The following is a 23,393-nucleotide window of genomic DNA, read 5'->3' on the forward strand; positions in this document are numbered from 1 at the left end:
GGAAAGGCCAGGAAAACTGCTATCACTAATAATAAATACATATCAGAGAAGAAGATAGGATAAATAATACAGAGCTAACCAGACTTTAATTATTCATTCAACAGAAAAGAGGCCAAATAACTAAAGCAAATTTAGAGAGTGGAAAGTATAAGAAATAATGTCAGCAGACCAACAAGGGAAATATAGACCATTATAAGGACTTCGGTCTTGATTCTTCTATTTGCCTGGATATAATCAGGTTAAGGAACTTTTATACTTTTATAAGAATTCATCAGACAAAAGTGTGACTGTGAGAACAAGATAATAGTACTAAAGTACTTGAGATATTTGCCATGTAAATTATTTGATAACTGGAATATTCTTGGTACTTAAATATATGTTCAGTAATGACAATAAAATTACAGTCTATAAGGGGTTCCTTATAAAATAGAGCTAACCCTAATCAAGGAATTTGGAATTCTGCAATTATAAGAGCAAAATGAGAACATTAACTGCTTGACTATGTTGAATGGACAGTGGGCACTTAAAGAAAAATAAGGTAAAGTAGCAGAGATAATGAACTTTTCTTATTCAGAATGTTATCTGAGTCTGAGAGTCCCTATATCTCTACTATCTGTCTTCCATTAAATATTAAGCATTGTTCAATCTGGAAGAAAATCATAACCTAATATAACTAAAGACATCTAAAATACAATTGAGAAATGGAGACTATCTTAAGGTTTTTGAAGATCCTTTTTGATTTAGACTTTGAATTTTCTTCACATTGACACTGTCTCTGTCATGCCCAAAAGAACAATATTAAGGGAAAAAAAAGAAATATTGACTCATGTCATCAGAGGAGTAATGTTCCAATCTACATAAAAGTAGTATAGAATGTGATAAAGTTTTTTTCCCCACTGAAAATAGATTGTCGTGAGCAAGAAAAATCTTATAAGGTCTGAGAACCCAATAGAGCTTTAATATAAAATCCTTCTAATTACAGAAATTTTTTTCCAAATTGGATGAATATATTCAATATACTTTTTTGTGGTTACTGTTTTCTATTTTTTTTTTTACTTCTTTGTATAGTTAAAAGATAAATTGATAGGCACTACTAAAAACCATAGTATCAGTAGAAAACCCAACTTTGTAATAGTGAGTCTTCTGCAACAGAAGGTAGTGCCTTCAAACCGATGTTAGATCTCTCCTGGCAGTGAGAACTTCAAAGCTGAATAAAACTCACAAAGAGTGGAATGTGGCATCAGCAAAGTCATTTGACTGCTAGGCATACTGTATATTTACCCACAAAATAGAGATTATATATCAGGCAATACAGCACAAAACCTTGAAGAGCTTCGTTATTGCTTTTGATTTTGCTGATTGCTTATTAGCTGACTCTCTTCAGCCACCTGGTTGTTCTAAACGAAAAGAATCCACTTGTATTCTAATTGATTATTGGCACAGTGATTGAAAGAGGGAATCATTCCAAGAATGTGTTTAGTATGCCCTTGACCATGTGAGAAGCAACCAATAGGGAGGATGGCTTGCTGAATAGAGCCCATTACACTTGATACATCTGCAAATAACTGCAAATTGAAAGATTGCAAACTAATACAGTGACTACAAGGACACTCTAATGAAGCATTCCGTATATTTAACTTCTTAATGGGCACAAATACGGAGATCACGTGCTGTATTTGACATATGTAACTCTCCTGGAATAATACTTAAAATAATTCCAAGCTCCAACCACCAGAAAACAGTATTACTTTTGTTTTAGCTAACGTACCTCAACTTTAGCTAGCATGCCTTACCTAAGACATTCTTAAGGATCCTAGTGATTCTGATAAACTACATCCTTTTAATGTTTAAATACTTTTCAGACAAAAGCTTGAATATAATGAATAGCCCTCAGTGATTTCTTTTATATCTTTATTCTAGCAGTACTGTTGTGTCCCTATATTCGCTTTCCTTCCCAGTTAGTTATATGCCTGGGTTGTTAAAATTTCCTCATGTCCACATTTAGCTTTCTTTCTGTGAGGCAATATAGTTCAGTTATTGCTGGAACACTATCAAGGCCATGGATTCTTAACACCATTCCCATGCTTTGCTTCCTACCAACACTTTTTGTGTAGACTGACAGAGGAGAAGAAGGCAAGCATTGAGATAGGAGTTTTGTATGGTAACTGATTATATGGTAATCTCCACACTGGGTATGGCCCAGTTTCAATGGGCCTAATCTCCTCCCAGTGAAACAGGCACTCCATTTATATGTAGGTCCTCAATTCTATTTTCTTTCCATGGTCCTCAGTAATTGTTAAAAGTTAATAGTCTCTGTGTAAAAAATGATCTCAATGAATCATCTCAATTCTAATAGGTCAACTATGATTAGATGCTTTGCATTACCTACAAATGCAGGTTGAATGTTGCCAGAATGGCAGTCTTCCCAATAGATTACCTTCTGCCAGCAGAAGAACACGTCAAGCTATTGACTAAATTATCATTCTTCTATAACCTTTACTTTTAAGCTTTAGTCATCATTCTTTATGGTGAGAAATTAGCCTTAAAAATGAAAAAAAAAAAAGATGTTTAAAAAAGGAGAAATGCATTTTATATCTTCCTTATTTGTGTTTCTCCACAGGGCTTGCAAGTTTTCAAAAATTGTCTAGAGCTAATACATAAGTTCTAGTGTAAAATAAAATCTCTTTAAGAGAAGAATATAAGGTACATTTTAACCATATATCTTTCAGAGAGCCCCATGTTTAAAATATAGCCAGCATTCTAAAAGTATAGTAATTTTATAGGCTTGGGAATAAAGGGCTGTAAGAGAATGTCAAACTGCAGGTCTCAAAGTGTCATTGAAGTGAAATATGATGGATTATTCCTATCAGGATACTAGAATCTATATTCTTCTTTCAGTGAATGCATACTCTCAAAGTCTAGCAATCAGGCTTCCATAAGGTTCTTTAGTGTTTAAAGGTGGACACAGTTCAATTCAGAGCAACAATTTTGCATCATCTACCTTTAGATACTAGAAATTTAAGAGGTTTTTTTCTGTTAACTGACTCTACAACTGTGAGGGAGATGGCTTGGAAACTAGATATTAGATAAATCTGTAAAGAGTTTTTCCATTGTTATAATTGATTTGTTAGAGGAGGTTTTGTCATGTTGATATCTTAGTTTTCCACCAGAAGTTCTCATTTTTACTGAGGATTATAATTGCATTGCTACTTATCATTTATAAGTTTATCTTTTTCAAAGTTAGTATAAAACAGAAGATTGAATTTTCCTCCTTATTTTCAGTTATCATTTCCTGAAGTTGCAGTGGAAGAAAAAATAATTACTTAAGAGTGTTTTACATAAAATAATGGATTGAGAAGATGGGCTAAGAAACCAATTGGTTTTTTAAAGTTTTTAATGAGGAAAAGAAAAGGGTTATAAATACATAAAGTAGAACTTTTATAGGCAGAGAATCTGTTTTCCTGTGGAAATTCGTCTATGTTCTCTTTCTCCCTTTGATTACCTGCCATGTTAATTCATTCATTCATGAAGTCAACAAATATTTATTTATTGGCCACTATGTGACAGGAACTGGGCTATGTTAATGAACAGAGCAGGAGTGTTCTTGCCCTAATAGACCTTATAATTGAGAAATCAGACTCATTCTAGGAAGGAATGCTTCTCACATACCCTGCACTCCCAATATGGGTTGTATCCTCTCTCTCTCTTTACCTCTATGAAGTGTTTGAAGATTCAGCACACTAAAACTGAAACCTGATTTTTAGTTGTTGGTGTTTGAGACTTTGGTTTTTAATGCACACATTTCTATTAGAAAATAAAGCTGGATCTCTGAAGAAATCTATAATGAAACAATATAAGGGAGAAGAACACAAGAGGTTTAGCAAATGGGGTCTGAGAAATCGGGGTCAAAAGAGATTCTAGTATGTAATGTTGGCTCTAGAACCTCATCAGCTAAGAATTAAGGATGAGTACCCATTCATCTGTAAGGACTTTCCAGTTTTCCTTTAAGAATGCTAATAGAACAGTCTTTTTTTTTAAGATTTTATTTATCGGGATACCTGGGTGAGTTCAGCGGTTGAGCATTTGCCTTTGGTCCAGGGTGTGATCCTGGGGTCCTGGGATCGAGTCCTGCATCAGGCTCCTTGCATGGAACCTGATTCTCCTCCCTCTGCTTGTGTCTCTGTCTCTCTCTCTTTCATGAATAAATAAATTATTTTTAAAAAATTTTATTTATTTGAGAGAGAAAGTACGAGTGCGAGCAGGGGGAGGGCAGAGGAAATGTCAAGCAGACTCTGAGCTGAGGGCAGAGCCCCAGGAAGGGCTCAAAGTTCCAACCCTGACGTTATGACCTGAGCTGAAACCAAGTCAGATGCTTAACTGGCTGAGCCACCCAGACACCCTAGGCATAGTCTTATAACACTCTAAGTTGCTTAGATCCCCCCCCCCATATATTTAAACAGAACAGGTTTACGAGCCTTGAGTTGGAATAGTAGTTAATGACACCCCCATTGTCCTCTCTATTGAGAGCATAGCTCTAAGCTGTGGCATTCAATATATGGCTCTGGCACTTACCAACTATGAGATATTTGGAGAGTGACTGAGCATCTCAGTTCTTCAGTTTCCTCAAGTATAAATGGGGATAATAATAATAATGGCTTGATAACAGGGTTATTACGAAGAATAAATGGCTTGATATATATATATTCACATATATACACATATATATTCACATATATATATTTATGTATATGAAATTTACAGTGGCACCTGTGACATAGTAAGTCTCAGTAGATGCTAGTATTATCTTTTTGTCCCCAACTATGTATAATGCTAATAGCATTAATTTCCACAGAGCTGACATTTTTGTAAGAAATCTTACCTTCCTTAAGCATTTATTTCCTATTCCAGAGCTCCTGCATCTAATCTTCATCACTGAAACTTGAGATTCCATTTAATGTCTCTAGTTCCAAAGCTGCTAAAAACGTTATCAATGGAATGGACTGTCTAGCAGTAGCTTGGGAAGATGGCAGAGGGACAATGTTATGAATGACCTTTCTCACAAGTCACTAGGAAATTTACCATAAACCTATGATAATAGAGTCTCTTTAAAACCTCTTCAGGAGGGCAACCCGGGTGTCACGGCGGTTTAGCGCCGCCTGCAGCCCAGGGCGTGATCCTGGAGATCCAGGATCCAGTCCCATGTCGGGCTCCCTGCATGGAGCCTGCTTCTCCCTCTGCCTGTGTCTCTGCCTCTCTCTCTCTGTGACTATCATAAATAAATAAAAATTTAAAGAAATATTTTTTAAAGTAAAATAGTATATAGTAACCTGTAAGTATATCCCATAAGCCCTGTGAAGTTAATGCACATGACTTAGTAGCTCTTTTTGCTATATGCTTATAGATCAGAGGGGTAGTCACAGTTTAAACTGAGGACGTTCATTTAAATAAAATTAACTGATCAATTTATAAAGACAAGAATTTCAAATAGCAATGTAGTATGGAATATATATGAATCTGGAATATAAAATGATAAGTCTAAAAGCAATTTATTAATGGAAAAATAGATATAATACGTCAAATTATACATGAATGAAAAACACAGTTCAAATCAGTGTTAGGGAAAATAATAAATACTTGCCATCTTAAATTTATAAAATATTTTCTATGCGCTTCTTCATGTGTTTCTATAGGTAACAGCACGTTTTCTTTTTCTTCTATAATGATTATTCTGTTCTCTAGTCTATACTCTGTATCTATTACGGAGCTACATGTACTGCTTGCCTCATAAGAATGTCATCAAAAGAAATATGAGATCAATGTTGTGAAAGTATTCTCAGCACAGCAAAAGAAATATATTATGTAAATGCAGCATAGGATTACTGTTAGCATTATTATTATCCATTAGAAGGCCAAATATGCTTTATTCTAGAGCTATGTAAGTGAATGACTCTAAAAAAAAGTTGTTTAATGTTCCACTTAGGTAAGCATTAAAGTTGCCATTACATATTTTTCCCTTAATTATGAAATATGAGAGCAATGCAGAATTTTACTTGCCTTTTCTTGTCATGTAATACTTACATGCTCATTTTCTTCCTTCTCTATAATGACTTTAATATGTGTTTACATAGTGACTTCCATTTACTAAAAGCTTTACAATCATTTATTAGTCAATATTTTTTTCAACATACACAATAATTTACTCAATAAATGTCAGTAAGTTTTATATACAAGATTATGGGACTACTGGGTACTTATAAGTAAGCTTACTTATAAATAAAAAAAATTACAAGAAAAGTAAGTTATTTCAGGTTGCACGGTCAGTGGCAGAGCTGAAATTAGAAATCAGATTTCTAGCTTTCATTTGTACCGGTGCTTCTTAAAATTTGGGAATTTGAAAATCCTGCTTGGCATTTTTGTGTGTGTGTGTGTGTGTGTATGCTTTAAAATCTTAGCTTATTAGTAATAGACATAGTTTGAGATGACAGGATCGCATGTGAATTAAATATAGTGATCATAATTTCCTCCATGGAAACTAAAGAAATGCCTCTCCATTCTTTTGTTAACTAAAGGAAATCCTATAGCATCTGATATGCTCATTTGCAACAGTAATAGTTCAAAGATAAATTTATCTTTGAAATAATAATTCTAACATCAATGGTTCTCTGGTGGAACACTGGGTGCTTCAGTGGTTGAGTACCTGCCTTTGGCTCAAGCCAGGGTCCTGGGATCCAGTCCTGCATCAGACTCCCCGCAGGGAGCCTGTTTCTTCTCTACCTATGACTCTGCCTCTCTCTGTGTCTTTCATGAATAAACATATAAAATCGTATTTTAAAAAGGTTCTCTGATATTGGATTGTGTCCCCCCCAAAAAAGAATCATGTTGAATCCTAGTCCCCAATGTGATGGTGTTTGCAGGTAGAGCCTTTGGGAGGTTATTAGATGATATGAATGCAGCCCTCATAAATGGTATTAATGCTCTTACAATGAGACACAAGAGAGATAATCTCTGTTGGCCACATGACGATATAGCAAGAAGGCAGCTATCAATAAGCTAGAAAGTAGGCTCCAACAGAGAACTTGACCATGCCAGGACCCTGATCTCAGATTTCTAGCCTCCAGAATTTTTTTCACTTCTTTTTTTTATAATGAATTTATTTTTTATTGGTGTTCAATTTGCCAACATACAGAATAACACCCAGTGCTCATCCCATCAAGTGCCCCCCTCAGTGCCTGTCACCCATTCACCCCCACCCCCGCCCTCCTCCCCTTCCACCACCCCTAGTTTGTTTCCCAGAGTTAGGAGTCTTTATGTTCTGTCTCCCTTTCTGATATTTTCCACACATTTCTTCTCCCTTCCTTTATATTCCCTTTCACTATTATTTATATTCCCCAAATGAATGAGAACATACAATGTTTGTCCTTCTCCGATTGACTTACTTCACTCAGCATAATACCCTCCAGTTCCATCCACATCGAAGCAAATGGTGGGTATTTGTCGTTTCTAATGGCTGAGTAATATTCCATTGTATTCATACACCACTTCTTCTTTATCCATTCATCTTTTCATGGACACCGAGGCTCCTTTCACAGTTTGGCTGTTGTGGACATTGCTGCTAGAAACATCAGGGTGCAGGTGTCCCGGCGTTTCATTGCATCTGTATCTTTGGGGTAAATCCCCAACAGTGCAATTGCTGGGTCGTAGGGCAGGTCTATTTTTAACTCTTTGAGGAACCTCCACACAGTTTTCTAGAGTGACTGCACCAGTTCACATTCTCACCAACAGTGTAAGAGGGTTCCCTTTTCTCCGCATCCTCTCCAACATTTGTTGTTTCCTGCCTTGTTAATTTTCCCCATTCTCACTGGTGTGAGGTGGTATCTCATTGTGGTTTTGATTTGTATTTCCCTGATGGCAAGTGATGCAGAACATTTTCTCATGTGCATGTTGGCCATGTCTATGTCTTACTCTGTGAGATTTCTGTTCATGTCTTTTGCCCATTTCATGATTGGATTGTTTGTTTCTTTGGTGTTGAGTTTAATACGTTCTTTATAGATCTTGGAAACTAGACCTTTATCTGATACGTCTTTTGCAAATATCTTCTCCCATTCTGTAGGTTGTCTTTTAGTTTTGTTGACTGTATCCTTTGCTGTGAAAAAGCTTCTTTTTAATTGTGGGAAATACATGTTTACTGCTTGAGCCACTCAGTCTAGGATATCTAAGTATAGCAGCCTTAACTAAGACTGATATTTAGACTCTGGAATATATATCCTCACACCTCATAAATAGATCACATTTAGAGGTGACTGTTATGAAGTTTTAATTGTCAATCTTTGCATTTATTATTTTAAAAATTGAATATTTGAGTCCTTATTTTTTAGAACAATGGGAATACATTTAGAAATATGACGGCTTCTTATATTCATATCCATAATGCACTTGACTGACACTCTTTGAATCATTGGTAATCAGTAAGTAAGCTTTTTACATCAAATCTATTCTATTTGACCATTTTGCTCCCAAAGATAGCAAAATAGAACAAACTACAGAATATTAATAAGAACTTCTGATCTAGTATGTTAAGTTCCAGTAATTCTATTGAATTTAGAAACCACAAAATGTAAAATTTTATTAATGTTGTTTTGCAAAAATTATGAAATGGGAAGCTAGGCAAAGGCTCTATACCTGTCCCTCCCTCTTTATTACCTTACAAGTTGGAGAGGTTGGTATAGAGCCATGCAAAGGAGAATTGCATCACTTTCTTTCCCCAACCATCTCTTCTTCCTACAAATTTTCATCAATCAGAAAGGTTTTCCTTAACTGTCTAAAGACTCTGTTTATGGTATCTCTTTTGTGAGTTGTTGTTTGCCCTCCTATATCTTCCTAGGGCCATTATGTGAGAATAGCTGCCAAAAATATGATTTTGTACTGGAGAAATGAAAACCCATATTCAGTACTTTCAAAGTACCATTTCCTTTGAATCTTCATTCTTTCATAAGTATTCATTGCACACTGAATTGGTACTGAAGAGAATACTAGATTCAACAAAAACAATGATATCTTGCCTTAATCAAGTTAGATCCTCTGAAAATAATTATAAACATATTCTAAGGTCTAGAATGGCATTCACTTCTACTGTGACTTTCATTTATTTCAGTGGGCCAAATGTAATTGTATATCCTCAATAAAATATTCTTTTTAAAAGAATTACCAATATTTCATTGCATTCTTTAGTTTTTCCATCTAATCATAATACACAAGAATAACCAAGGTCTTTTGGTTTTATATAAGGATATTGATTTCCATCAGAATGACCCCTATAATTATTTCATTTTTTGAAGAACAAACTCCAACTGGTGTCATTCAGTTCTCTTAGGTATTTATAGCTTATCATTTTATATGTGTGCATAGGTATCAAACTTAATCAGCTATTTTATGGAAGTTTGGGGACTGTCCTAAAATTTCTATTTATATGATTTTCTGCCCACTATACTCATTTAGCATATAATATTAATACTCAAATAATTAAGAGTACAAACATCAGTGTACAAATAGGAAAAGATAGGGTTTTATTTCTCTTGATAAAACGGTTTGAACCTAGATTTGTGAAATATTACCATGTGGCAGGAGCAACACTAAATGTTTTACATCATTATTTAACACTCAATACAACCCCATGTTGCATATGAGGAAACTGATATACATAGAGATTGCATAGCCAATGCAATGTTTCATGCCTGGTAAGTAACACTGCTTGGATTCAAAGAGAAGTGTTTTTCAAAAAAATCTCAATTGAAATTTTTGTTTTGCAGAATACACTTTGGTGCCATGAGAGAAGTATTTTTATGGTAGTGATAATTATTTCAAAACTATGCTGTGAATAAGTAGTGTCAAGATAGCCCTTTCTTTGAAAAGAGGAAAAGCAATTGCTATCAATTCCACCTTATAAAAGAAGTAATTATTCTTCAGTATCAGACAAACTCAACCTTCTCTTTCAAGCCTTCCATAAAGTCTCTGGATTCTAATAGATAATTTCCTTGAATCCTGGTAGCAACTTGTGATTTTTCTTAATATTTCATCTCCTTTGACAATCTCACTAAGGAATTTTTGAGGCTATAACCTGTGTCTGTACTTATCTTGCACCTGGTCCCATATAATGGGTACTTTTAAAAAATACTATTGGAACACATGCAAATTTTTTGTAATTATAAGTCACATTTGATGAAATGAATATACCTTGTTGAGTTGGTCTCTGTTGGTATCTATTTGATACAAACGATATTAGTTTCAGGTGTACAACATTGTGATTTCACAGTAATATGCATTACTCTATTATTGAGAAGTATAGTCACTGTCTGTCATGATGCAATATCATTACAGTATTATTGACTATATTCCCTATGTTCTACATTTTATCTCCATAAACTATTTATTTTATAGCTAGAAGTTCAGACCATTAATCCCCTTCTACTGTTCTCTTATCTCCCATTCCACCATAGTGGCCCCACCCCCACCCCAGCAACTACCGGTAGGGTTGTTCTCTGCCTTAAAGTCTTTTGTTTTGCTAGATTCCACTAATAAGTGAAATTGTATGGAATTTGGCTATCTGAGTCTGATTAACTTCACCCAGCACAAAACTGTATAGGTCCATCCATGTTGTGACAAATGGCAAATTTTGATTCTTTTTCTATGGATGAGTATTCATTCTATATTTATATGTCATATCTTCTTTAGCCATTTCTATATAAATGGACCCTTGGGCTGCCTCTGTCTCTTGGCTATTTGAAATAATGCTGCAATAAAGGGGTGTGTATCACTTTGAATTAGTGTTTCATCTGTGTTGGGTAAATACCCAGAAGGAGAATTGCTGGATCATGTAGCATTTCTATTTTTAACTTTTTGAGGAACCTCCATACTGTTTCCCATAGTGGTTGCATCAATGTACATCTGCATAAACATTGCATGAACCGTCCTTTTTTTCCATATCCTCACCAATACTTGTTATTTCTTGACTTTTTGATAATAACCAGTCTACTAAGTGTGAGGGGATAGCTCATTGTGGTTTTGATTTGCATTTTCTTGATGATTACTGATTTTGAATACCTTCACATGTGCCTGGGGGCCATCTGTTGATCTTCTTTGGAAAAAATGTCTATTTTAAATCTTTTTCCATTATTCAATCAGGTTGTTTTTGTTTTTGATATTAAGTTATGTAAGGCATTTATATATTTTGGATATTATTACCTCTTATTGTATTTATGATTGCAACCTACCGAATGTGAAAAGATATTTACAATTTGTTTTTTTGATAAGGTTTTCTTCATTGTGCAGAAACTTTTTATTTTGGCTATTCCCAATTGTTTGCTTTTGTTTCTCATATCCATAATTATCTTGCTCAATCGATGTCCATGAAATTACTATGTTTTCTTTCAGGGTTTTATGGTTTCAGGTCTTTAGTCAATTTTGCATGTATTTTTTAGTATAAGAAAGTAGTTGAGTTTTCCCAACAGCATTATTGAAAAGACAGTCTTTTTTCCATTGTATATTCTTGCCTTTGTCCTATATTAATTGACAATATAGGAGTGGTTTATTTCTGTGGTCTCTATACTGTGCTGTTAATCCATCAATTTTTGTGCCAGTACCATATGGTTTTGGTTATTATAACTTTATAGTATCTCTTTGAGTCTATGCTTGTCATATCTCCAGCTTTGTTCTTCTTTCTGAAGATTGCTTTGGCTATTCAAGGACTTGTTCCACACAAGTTTTAGAAGTAATCTAATTCTGTAGAAAATGTTGGTATTTTGATAGGGATTACATTATATCTGTAGATTGCTTTGAGTAGTAGGGATATTAATAGTATTATCTTCAATTTATTACATCAATAGCTTACTGTTTTCATAGTGTATGTCTTTCACCTCCCTGGTTAAATTTCTCTTAACTTCTCTTTGTAGTCCTACAATAATAATGATCAGAAACACAACATATTTCTATAGATTAATTTTATATTCTGCAACTTTACTGAATTCATTTATTGTACTAGTTCTTTGGTAGAGTCTTTAGAGCTTTCTATATACAGTATCATGTCATGTACACTAAATGACAGTCTTACTTTTTCCTTTCCAATTTTGATAACTTTTATTTCTTTTTCTTGTTTGATTTCTGCAGCTAGGACTTCCAATACTATTTGGATAAAATGGTGAAAGTAGACATCCTTGTGTTTTTCCTGATCTGAGATGGAAAGATTCATTTTTTTTCCACTATTAAGTATTATGGCTTTTTTCATATATGGCCTTTATTCCATTGAGCCCACTTTGTTGAGAGTTTTATCATGAGCAAATGTGTATTTTGTCATAGGCTTTTATCCTTCCTCTTGTTAAGGGGATGTATCACACTGATTGATTTGGGAATCAAATATTTCCTGGTGTCCCTGGAAAAAATCCTGCTTGATCCTGGTAAATTAAATTTTTAATGTATTGCTGGACTCAGCTAATATTTTGTTGAAGATTTTTGCAGGTATGTCTTCAGAGATTGTGGCCTGTAGTTTTCTTTTGTGTGTGGCATCCCTACCATTTTGGTATCCAGAGTAATGCTGACTTCATAGAATGGATTTTAATGTTTTCCTTCCTCTTCTCTATTTAGGAATACTTTGAGTAGAATAATAGCTGTTAACTCTTTAAATGTTTGGTAGACTTCTCTTGTTTTTTTAAAGATTTTATTTATTTATTCATGAAAGACACACACAGAGAGAGGCAGAGACACAGGCAGAGGAAGAATCAGGCTCCATGCAAGGAGCCCGATGTGGGACTCGATCCAGAGGCCATAGATCACCCCCAAGCCAGGGGTAGGTGCTCAACCGCTAAGCCAACCAGGCGCCCTGGTAGACTTCTCTTGTGATGCCATCTTGTCCTGGACTTTTGTTTGAAAGTGTCTGTTTAAATTTTCGAATTCTTTCTGATCCAGTTTGGGAAGATCATACATGTCTAGGAATTGATCCATTTCATCTACATTATCCAATTTATTGCCATATAATTTTTCAGAAAATTGTATTTCTGACGAGGTTTTGTGTCTTGTATTGATAAAAACTTCCCTCTTACATACAGCAAAAGCAGCTCTGTGGTTTTTGATTTCGTCATTGACCTCTTAGTAGCATATTATTTAGCCTCCAAGTCATTGCAGGTTTGTTCTCCCAGTTTTAACTTGTAATATGTCAAATTTGCTGAGACAATAGAAACAATTTGTATTCTGCTGGTTTTGGAGGGGACAGTCTAATGTGTGATTCAAAGTCATTAGACGGAGGGAGGGGCAAGATGGCAAAAGAGTAGGGTCCCCAAGTCACCTGTCCCAACCAAATTACCTAGATAACATTCAAATCATCCTGAAAATCTACGTATTCGGCCTGAGATTTAAGGAGAGAAGAGCTGGGATGCTACAGTGAGAAGAGTTCGTGCCTCTATCAAGGTAGGAAGACGGGGGGGGGGGGGGGAGTAAATAAAGAAAAAAAAGGCATCCAAGGGGGAGGGCCCCCCCCCCCCGCGAGGAGCCGGGCTAAGGACGGGGAGTGCCCAAAGGACAGGAAAGCACCATCCCAGAGAAGCAGGAGCTTCACCAATGTTACCAGACAGAAAGGGGCTCACAGGGAGTTAGAGCAGGATCGCAGGAGGACGGGGATGCCCTCAGGCTCCATGGGACACTAACAGACACCTGCACACCGGGAGACCGCACTGAGCTACATAAAAGGCTGCAGCGCACACACCCCTGGACCCAGGAGCAGCTCGGAGGGGCTCAGACGGTGGCTCCACGGAGAAGGGGCTGCCCCGCCGGGAGCTGAGTCTAAGAGAGCTCCATTAGCCCCAATGTAACTATTCTCTGTATGTTACCTTCATCCTTGTAAATCGCCTTCAGATGCCAGAGATACCTTTAGCAGGGTCGTCTCTGCCAGAAAACCAGTTTCTTTCCTCTCTTTCCTAATTAGCCGGCCTGAATGAATTCTACATTTATAACTGGTTTCTCCATGGAATTTGGTCTGTGACCCCAGAGCAAACAGCAAGACCAAGGACACAAGGTAGAGAAGAGTGAGTGGAAATCATGTCATCTGATCTCTACACAGGTGAGTCCTATTGATCTGCCCTGGATGAAAGTGAATGCGAGAATGGGTGACCTCGAAGAACTCCCACACAAGCACAAGACCCCTATTATAGACATAGAAGGATTCAAGGTTCTTTGGTCTGGTTCTTCCAAGACTCTATTGTTCTGCACCTAGGATTTGTGGAAACGGACTAGGGACTTTTTGCCGTTAACAAATGCTTCCTGCAAAAAAGAAGGGGGCCCCACATTATGATCTCATTGAAGCTCTGACCCTTGAACCTCTGAATCCCAGAAAATGGCAGGACCCGAGCCTGGAAGGAAAGTATACATCCATATCCTTTCCAGGTGATAGCATCAAATAAACAGATTATACATATGTGTATATAGTAAGTATACATTATATATATATATATATATATATATATATATATATATATATATATATTCGTATATATATTAAAGTCATCTTCATAAACCAATATATAGATCCCGTGGAATCTCAATCAAATTCGGACACATATCTTCAGGAAACGTGAGAAGCTGATGATACTTTGCAGCGACAGGCAAAAGAGCCAGGAATACCCATGACTCCTTTAAGAACTGGTAAGAATCATTTTGCTACCGGATACGAGACTTACCACAAGAGCCAAAATTCCATAGCCCTTGCCTCTCTACCTTTCTATTGTGGGGCGTGGCCCTCTCACCCCATTCTACAACTCTAGTCCAAGCAGGTGTCTTGGGCTGTCACAGGGCTGCCTGTGGGGCTGCCTCAGGGCAATTGGGGTAAAGAGCTCAGTTCAAAGAAAGCAAGGGAGGGAGGGAGGTGTGGACCCATGGCAAGAGAAAGAAAGGGAGGAAGCAAGAAGGGACAGAAGGAAGGAAGGAGGGAGGGGAAAGAAAGGAAGGAAAGAAGGAAGGAAGGAAGGAAGGAAGGAAGGAAGGAAGGAAGGAAAGAAGGAAGTAGGCAGGGAAGGAAGGAGGGAGAGAGGGAAGGAAGGAAGGCCTTAGTAGAAAGCTCCTCATTTACTGGAGCTTCCCTTCGCCAGTGGGGCATCAACCCTGGAGAGCAGACTGGGAGACCAAAGGGTCCAGCGGGGACGCCCAGCCTCCACAAGGGGAGCTGAGCCTGAGAGAGCTCCATTAGCCCCAGTGTAACTTAGGGCCCCCTGCCCCCCACCCCAGACATGAGACCACGCCACTCCCAAAGTGGGGACACTGGGGAAGCCACACTCAAACACCTGCAACTTCTGCCCTCCTGGTAAATTTGAGGAAAATGTATCCATTCGGTTAATTGTGTAAGTTAATCTTACAGCTTCTCTAAGATGGACGTGTCAGAGCGCTTGCTGTTGCTTCTCCGTGTAACCACGTCAACAACGTCCATTCTTTCATCCTGTGATCGTGTGCTGAGCCCCTGGGGTGTGCTGGCCCAGGCCCCACGGACTTTGGACCCAAGTCGCCCTCCCTCCCCCTGGGGCGTCCTTCTGATGCCCACGATCTCGTCTCTGGGTCAGCCCGCAATGTGATGACCGCAGGCTGAACCATGTCAGGGTGCACAGCGATATCGCGCTCCACAACGCTACAGTGTGGAGCTTGGGAGAAGATGATGGCCACACGTGGTGTTCAGCGCCCATCTCAGCCTCGTTCCTGAAACCCAGCCTGTGTGCCATGCGTGGATAAATAAAGATGACTTTCAAGCGTCAGTCGGACCTTTCCTTTGTGGAGTCTCACATTGTTCTGCCCGCATGCACTGGCTCAAATCCCTCATCTTGGGCATGGCTGCGTGGCCCAGCGGTTTAGCATGTGCCCTCGGCCCAGGGCGTGATCCTGGAGTCCCGGCATCGAGCCGCACAGCCGGCTCCCTGCCTGGAGCCTGCGTTCCCCCTGCCCATGTCTCTACCTGTCTCTCTCTGTGTCTCTCGTGATTAAATATATACCATCTTTAAAAAGTACGTGGTGTCCATCTGAAGTGTATACTATCCACTGATTTCTTTATCTCAATGACTCCATTTTTCTTTCTGGGGTTGGTTTCGTTGTTTGTTTGTTTTGGCATCTGTTCTTCAGGGTCTTGTACTTTTTCATAGAACTTCAAGTTTTTGTTCTACGCCTTTCATGACATGAAATTATTGGTGAAGTATTTGTGTAAATATGCCCTTTCTTATACCTGTTGACCATCCCTCACATGGATTGTTTGCTCGACCGTTTCCTAGTTTTGGAGTGTGAGCTCACCTTCAGCGGGGCTTTCCTTGTGATCTGGACCATGGTGGTGCTCCTACAGTGTGATAAATTTGGTACCTAACACCTCAGAGGTCACATGGACCTAAAACCAGTTTCATTTTTCGCTGTGGATCTCTATATCACATAGTTCACATTTTGGACTCAAAACGAGGGCAAGCGGTAGGCACAGGATTTCTCTTATTTTGGTTTTAAGATTTTATTTATTTCCCCATGAGAGACACACAGAGAGAGGCAGTGACACAGGCAGAGGGAGAAGCAGGCTCCCTTCAGCGTGCCCGATGCGGAACTCGATCCCAGGTCCCCAGGATCAATCCCTGATCCAAAGGCAGATGCACAGCGCTTGAGCCCCCCAGGCATCCCAGGCACAGGATTTTGGTATCTCAGGGGAAATTATGTTTAACTCAGATACCAGTCAGAGACATTTCCAATTCTCAGTGACGACAGTTGTTTTACTTCCAGATAAGCAGCAAAAACCAAGCCCCTAGCAGTTAACAAATTTAATCATCTGCACACCACCGCATCCTACACTGCCATTAATATAACCTCAAGTGCTTATCTCTCCTTATTTTGTACATCTGGACATTTCCTTTTCGTATACTAGGATTGGCTGCACCATCGTTTTTTTTTTTATATAAATTCATTTTTTATTGGTGTTCAATTGCCAACATATAGAACAACACCCAGTGCTCCTCCAATCACGCGCCCGCCTCGGTGCCCTTCACCCAGTCACCCCCACCTCCCCTTACCCCCCCCCCGCCCCGTTCGTTTCCCAGAGTTACCAGTCTCTCATGTTCTGTCTCCCTTTCTGATATTTCCCACTCCTCATTTTTCTCCTTTCCCCTTTGTTCCCTTTCACTATTCTTTATATTCCACAAACGAGTGAGACCCTATAATGTGTGTCCTTCTCCGATTGAATGATTTCACTTAGCATAATACCCTCCAGTTCCATCCACGTCGAAGCAAATGGTGGGTATTTGTCGTTTCTAATGGCTGAGTAATATTCCATTGTATACATACACCACATCTTCTTTATCCATTCATCTTTTCATGGACACCGAGGCTCCTTCCACAGTTTGGCTGTTGTGGACATTGCTGCTAGAAACATCGGGGTGCAGGTGTCCCAGCGTTTCATTGCATCTGTATGTTTGCGGTAAATCCCCAGCACTGCCATTGCTGGGTCGAAGGGCAGATCTAGTTTTAACTCTTTGAGGAACCCCCGCACACTTTTCTAGAGTGGTTGCACGAGTTCACATTCCCACCAACAGTGCAGGAGGGTTCCCCTTTCTCCACATCCTCTCCGACATTTGTGGTTTCCTGCCTGGTTAATTTTCCCCATTCTCACTGGTGTGAGATGGTATCTCATTGTGGGATCGATTCATAGTTCCCCGATGGCAAGTGATGCGGAGCATTTTCTCATGGCTGCACCACAATTTGCCTAAGTCCTTATTGACGTGCATTAAGGTTGTCTCGCATATTTCTCAACTCTAATAAAAAAAAAAAAAACCTCACCATGAACAGTCTTACAGGTATTGAGAATTATGGGTATTATGTTGTATCTTCCTCATTGTATGACATTTTTTTTTTCAGCAGCATTCATCAACATCAGAATGTCAAATTGTTGGAATCTGTCAGACTTGGGATTTTCTGCCCAAGAAAGCAGAATAAAGAGATCTGGCAAGAGAGCATAGACTTTGGTAAGAAAATCATTGAAATTAGGAATCATAGATTCTGAAGTGGGTGAGGAGAGAAATCAAGATAAAAGGAATCAGAATCAATAAGAAGAAAGGAAGGGTCAGTGGTTGTAGTCCCCATGAAGTAAGAACAATTCAGTGATTACATTGTAAGCTCAGGAAGTAGTAGTCAGAAAATGCAATGTGTGAGTACATGATTTCAGAAGTGGGAAAATTCTTGGGTACTGGAAAACACCAGGTATGGCCATAAGCAGCAGCTGAGGTAGAATGGATGGGTGGATATTATTGATAAAGAAATCAAAGGAGAAGACAAAGCATTGAATCTACATGGACACTGTAGATTGAACGGGATCATCTACATGGACGCTGACGTCACTCAAGATGATGGACTCAAGGGGTGCCAGGGTTGCTCAGTGCGTTGAGCATCTGCCTCTGCTCCAGATCATGATCCTGGGTTCCTGGGATCAAGCCACATGTCAGACTCCACACTGAGTGGGACATCTCCTTCTACTTCTCCCTCTGCCCCTCCCCAGCTTCTTCTCTCTCACACACACTGCCTCTCCTCCCTGTCTCTCTCTCTCTCTCTCTCTCTCTCTCTCTCTCTCTCCCTCCCTCCCTCCGTCCTGCTCTCGCTGTCATTCTCTGTCTGTCTGTCTCTCTCTGTCTAACTCTCTCTAATAAATAAATATTTTTGTTCAAAAACGATGATGGCTTCAAGACTAAGACTTTGAGATAAGCGCAAGTTTCTCATCGAAGAAACGGGTATCTATATCTGGAGTGCCAGGGAAATGGTGAGTAGCAAAGTTTCTATGGAACAAGAGATTTCCTAATGAGGAAGAGGCATAATAGCTTGAAGGTGTCAGAAGAAACAAGGAAAATACTGTACATCCCCACCTCGAAGAACCGTAGAGTTTGGGAGGAAGGGTCCCTATTTAAGACATACGCAAAGGAAGCAGTATTTTCATGGAAAATCCAGGTTACAGTTAAAGCCAGGAAACTCAAGAAACAGGAAATCATGAAACCGACTAAGGAAACAGGAAGTTTTCCAGGTATTCACCTGGACTTCTTAATAATATCACTGATATTCATGGAGTGGCCTAAGTGATGTACGAGGGCTTTGGAGAAGGGAATAAGTTAACTAGCTGGAGGCATGCACTTCCCACTTTACCCACACCTGCTTCCGATGCATTCTCTTGGTGCCCAGGCCCGGACTGCAGCACAGCCCTTGGATCGATCTTTGCCTAGTGAGGGGCAAAACTACATGTTCTCCCAAGGCCTAGGGACTCCTATGACATTTCTTCTGTCTGCTATTTCCTGGGATCACTCTCCAACCTCGCACCCGGGGCCATGTCCCTGGCTGGTGAGCCTGCTGACGTGCCCAGAGGGAGGGGCCCACACGTATCACAATGGGCATTGAGCCAGGGGATGATGCGCGGCCTGGCTTGGGACATAAATAATGGGGTAAGTCTGAGCTTATGTCCAGTTACTCATTTGGTCAAGATGAGTAACTAGCCAAACGCCCTTGGAGAAATGACAAAAAAGCTGCCTCGGATTTCTTCTTCTCGACCCCAGGCTCCACCTACGCACTCTATTCCTTGCTCCTCTCCACCCCGGGCTCCACCTATCCACTCTATTCCTTCCTCCTCCCGAAACCAGGCTCCACCTACCCACTCTATTCCTTCCTCCTCTCGACCCGGAGCTCCACCTACCCACTCTTTTCCTTCCTCCTCACGACCCCGGGCTCCACCTACCCACTCTATTCCTTCCTCCTCTCCACCCAGGGCTCCACCTACCCACTCTATTCCTTCCTCCTCTCGACCCGGAGCTCCACCTACCCACTCTTTGCCTTCCTCCTCACGACCCCGGGCTCCACCTACCCACTCTTTTCCTTCCTCCTCTCGACCCCGAGCTCCACCTACCCACTCTTTTCCTTCCTCCTCTCAACCCCGGTCTCCTTCTATCTACTCTATTCCTTCCTTCTCTCATTGTCCAAGGCCCTTTCCTCTTGTACGTAACTCTTTTTGTCCACAGAATACTCCCCAGCGTCGGCCACCCCTCTCAACTCATAAGCCTATCTCTTTCCCTCCTGTTCATAGTGCTGTCCCTCCTTGCCGCCCTAACGTACAGGTTTCCCCACCCAAATCTTGCTCTATTCCTTCCAAAACCTCCAGCCCCCGCTCCTTTTTTCTCGCTACTGTTCTCCGTTACTCCAGTTTGTTCTTTGCTCCTACTCCCCCTCCCAGCCCTAAGTAGACGTTAAAGTCTTATCCTCCCCAACATTCCAGCCAACTCCATCCAGACCTCCGTGATTCACAAATCCTATCCTGGAGAGATGATTTCCCTGTGAGTGGGACGGTTCTGACATCATCCAGAATTGCCAGAACAATCGATCCCCAGGAGCTTCACTTGGTGAATGTTGGGAACTCAAGACAATGCCAATCAACATTTAGCTTGCAGGGTAAGCCTTGTCCATCATGGCGTTTTCACCCACAACGTGGTTATCGTACTATTCTCTGTATGTTACCTTCATCCTTGTAAATCGCCTTCAGATGCCAGAGATACCTTTAGCAGGGTCGTCTCTGCCAGAAAACCAGTTTCTTTCCTCTCTTTCCTAATTAGCCGGCCTGAATGAATTCTACATTTATAACTGGTTTCTCCATGGAATTTGGTCTGTGACCCCAGAGCAAACAGCAAGACCAAGGACACAAGGTAGAGAAGAGTGAGTGGAAATCATGTCATCTGATCTCTACACAGGTGAGTCCTATTGATCTGCCCTGGATGAAAGTGAATGCGAGAATGGGTGACCTCGAAGAACTCCCACACAAGCACAAGACCCCTATTATAGACATAGAAGGATTCAAGGTTCTTTGGTCTGGTTCTTCCAAGACTCTATTGTTCTGCACCTAGGATTTGTGGAAACGGACTAGGGACTTTTTGCCGTTAACAAATGCTTCCTGCAAAAAAGAAGGGGGCCCCACATTATGATCTCATTGAAGCTCTGACCCTTGAACCTCTGAATCCCAGAAAATGGCAGGACCCGAGCCTGGAAGGAAAGTATACATCCATATCCTTTCCAGGTGATAGCATCAAATAAACAGATTATACATATGTGTATATAGTAAGTATACATTATATATATATATATATATATATATATATATATATATATATATATTCGTATATATATTAAAGTCATCTTCATAAACCAATATATAGATCCCGTGGAATCTCAATCAAATTCGGACACATATCTTCAGGAAACGTGAGAAGCTGATGATACTTTGCAGCGACAGGCAAAAGAGCCAGGAATACCCATGACTCCTTTAAGAACTGGTAAGAATCATTTTGCTACCGGATACGAGACTTACCACAAGAGCCAAAATTCCATAGCCCTTGCCTCTCTACCTTTCTATTGTGGGGCGTGGCCCTCTCACCCCATTCTACAACTCTAGTCCAAGCAGGTGTCTTGGGCTGTCACAGGGCTGCCTGTGGGGCTGCCTCAGGGCAATTGGGGTAAAGAGCTCAGTTCAAAGAAAGCAAGGGAGGGAGGGAGGTGTGGACCCATGGCAAGAGAAAGAAAGGGAGGAAGCAAGAAGGGACAGAAGGAAGGAAGGAGGGAGGGGAAAGAAAGGAAGGAAAGAAGGAAGGAAGGAAGGAAGGAAGGAAGGAAGGAAGGAAAGAAGGAAGTAGGCAGGGAAGGAAGGAGGGAGAGAGGGAAGGAAGGAAGGCCTTAGTAGAAAGCTCCTCATTTACTGGAGCTTCCCTTCGCCAGTGGGGCATCAACCCTGGAGAGCAGACTGGGAGACCAAAGGGTCCAGCGGGGACGCCCAGCCTCCACAAGGGGAGCTGAGCCTGAGAGAGCTCCATTAGCCCCAGTGTAACTTAGGGCCCCCTGCCCCCCACCCCAGACATGAGACCACGCCACTCCCAAAGTGGGGACACTGGGGAAGCCACACTCAAACACCTGCAACTTCTGCCCTCCTGGTAAATTTGAGGAAAATGTATCCATTCGGTTAATTGTGTAAGTTAATCTTACAGCTTCTCTAAGATGGACGTGTCAGAGCGCTTGCTGTTGCTTCTCCGTGTAACCACGTCAACAACGTCCATTCTTTCATCCTGTGATCGTGTGCTGAGCCCCTGGGGTGTGCTGGCCCAGGCCCCACGGACTTTGGACCCAAGTCGCCCTCCCTCCCCCTGGGGCGTCCTTCTGATGCCCACGATCTCGTCTCTGGGTCAGCCCGCAATGTGATGACCGCAGGCTGAACCATGTCAGGGTGCACAGCGATATCGCGCTCCACAACGCTACAGTGTGGAGCTTGGGAGAAGATGATGGCCACACGTGGTGTTCAGCGCCCATCTCAGCCTCGTTCCTGAAACCCAGCCTGTGTGCCATGCGTGGATACATAAAGATGACTTTCAAGCGTCAGTCGGACCTTTCCTTTGTGGAGTCTCACATTGTTCTGCCCGCATGCACTGGCTCAAATCCCTCATCTTGGGCATGGCTGCGTGGCCCAGCGGTTTAGCATGTGCCCTCGGCCCAGGGCGTGATCCTGGAGTCCCGGCATCGAGCCGCACAGCCGGCTCCCTGCCTGGAGCCTGCGTTCCCCCTGCCCGTGTCTCTACCTGTCTCTCTCTGTGTCTCTCGTGATTAAATATATACCATCTTTAAAAAGTACGTGGTGTCCATCTGAAGTGTATACTATCCACTGATTTCTTTATCTCAATGACTCCATTTTTCTTTCTGGGGTTGGTTTCGTTGTTTGTTTGTTTTGGCATCTGTTCTTCAGGGTCTTGTACTTTTTCATAGAACTTCAAGTTTTTGTTCTACGCCTTTCATGACATGAAATTATTGGTGAAGTATTTGTGTAAATATGCCCTTTCTTATACCTGTTGACCATCCCTCACATGGATTGTTTGCTCGACCGTTTCCTAGTTTTGGAGTGTGAGCTCACCTTCAGCGGGGCTTTCCTTGTGATCTGGACCATGGTGGTGCTCCTACAGTGTGATAAATTTGGTACCTAACACCTCAGAGGTCACATGGACCTAAAACCAGTTTCATTTTTCGCTGTGGATCTCTATATCACATAGTTCACATTTTGGACTCAAAACGAGGGCAAGCGGTAGGCACAGGATTTCTCTTATTTTGGTTTTAAGATTTTATTTATTTCCCCATGAGAGACACACAGAGAGAGGCAGTGACACAGGCAGAGGGAGAAGCAGGCTCCCTTCAGCGTGCCCGATGCGGAACTCGATCCCAGGTCCCCAGGATCAATCCCTGATCCAAAGGCAGATGCACAGCGCTTGAGCCCCCCAGGCATCCCAGGCACAGGATTTTGGTATCTCAGGGGAAATTATGTTTAACTCAGATACCAGTCAGAGACATTTCCA

The 23,393-nt window shown here is 40.6% G+C and overlaps 2 long non-coding RNA genes across 2 annotated transcripts; both read left to right on the top strand.

Moving 5' to 3' along the window:
- Positions 1-13,669: 13,669 nt before the first annotated feature.
- On the top strand, positions 13,670-15,709 carry LOC140594169 (uncharacterized). Its single transcript, XR_011994749.1, has 3 exons — positions 13,670-14,101; positions 14,566-14,682; positions 15,392-15,709. It is a non-coding gene; the product is annotated as an uncharacterized lncRNA (long non-coding RNA).
- Positions 15,710-20,630: 4,921 nt separating this feature from the next.
- LOC140594170 (uncharacterized) lies at positions 20,631-22,361 on the top strand. Its single transcript, XR_011994750.1, has 3 exons — positions 20,631-20,759; positions 21,222-21,338; positions 22,044-22,361. It is a non-coding gene; the product is annotated as an uncharacterized lncRNA (long non-coding RNA).
- The last annotated feature ends 1,032 nt before the right edge of the window (positions 22,362-23,393 follow it).

The sequence above is a fragment of the Vulpes vulpes genome, chromosome 10 (genome assembly GCF_048418805.1).
Source record: "Vulpes vulpes isolate BD-2025 chromosome 10, VulVul3, whole genome shotgun sequence".
In the NCBI taxonomy this organism is placed as follows: Eukaryota; Metazoa; Chordata; class Mammalia; order Carnivora; family Canidae; genus Vulpes; species Vulpes vulpes.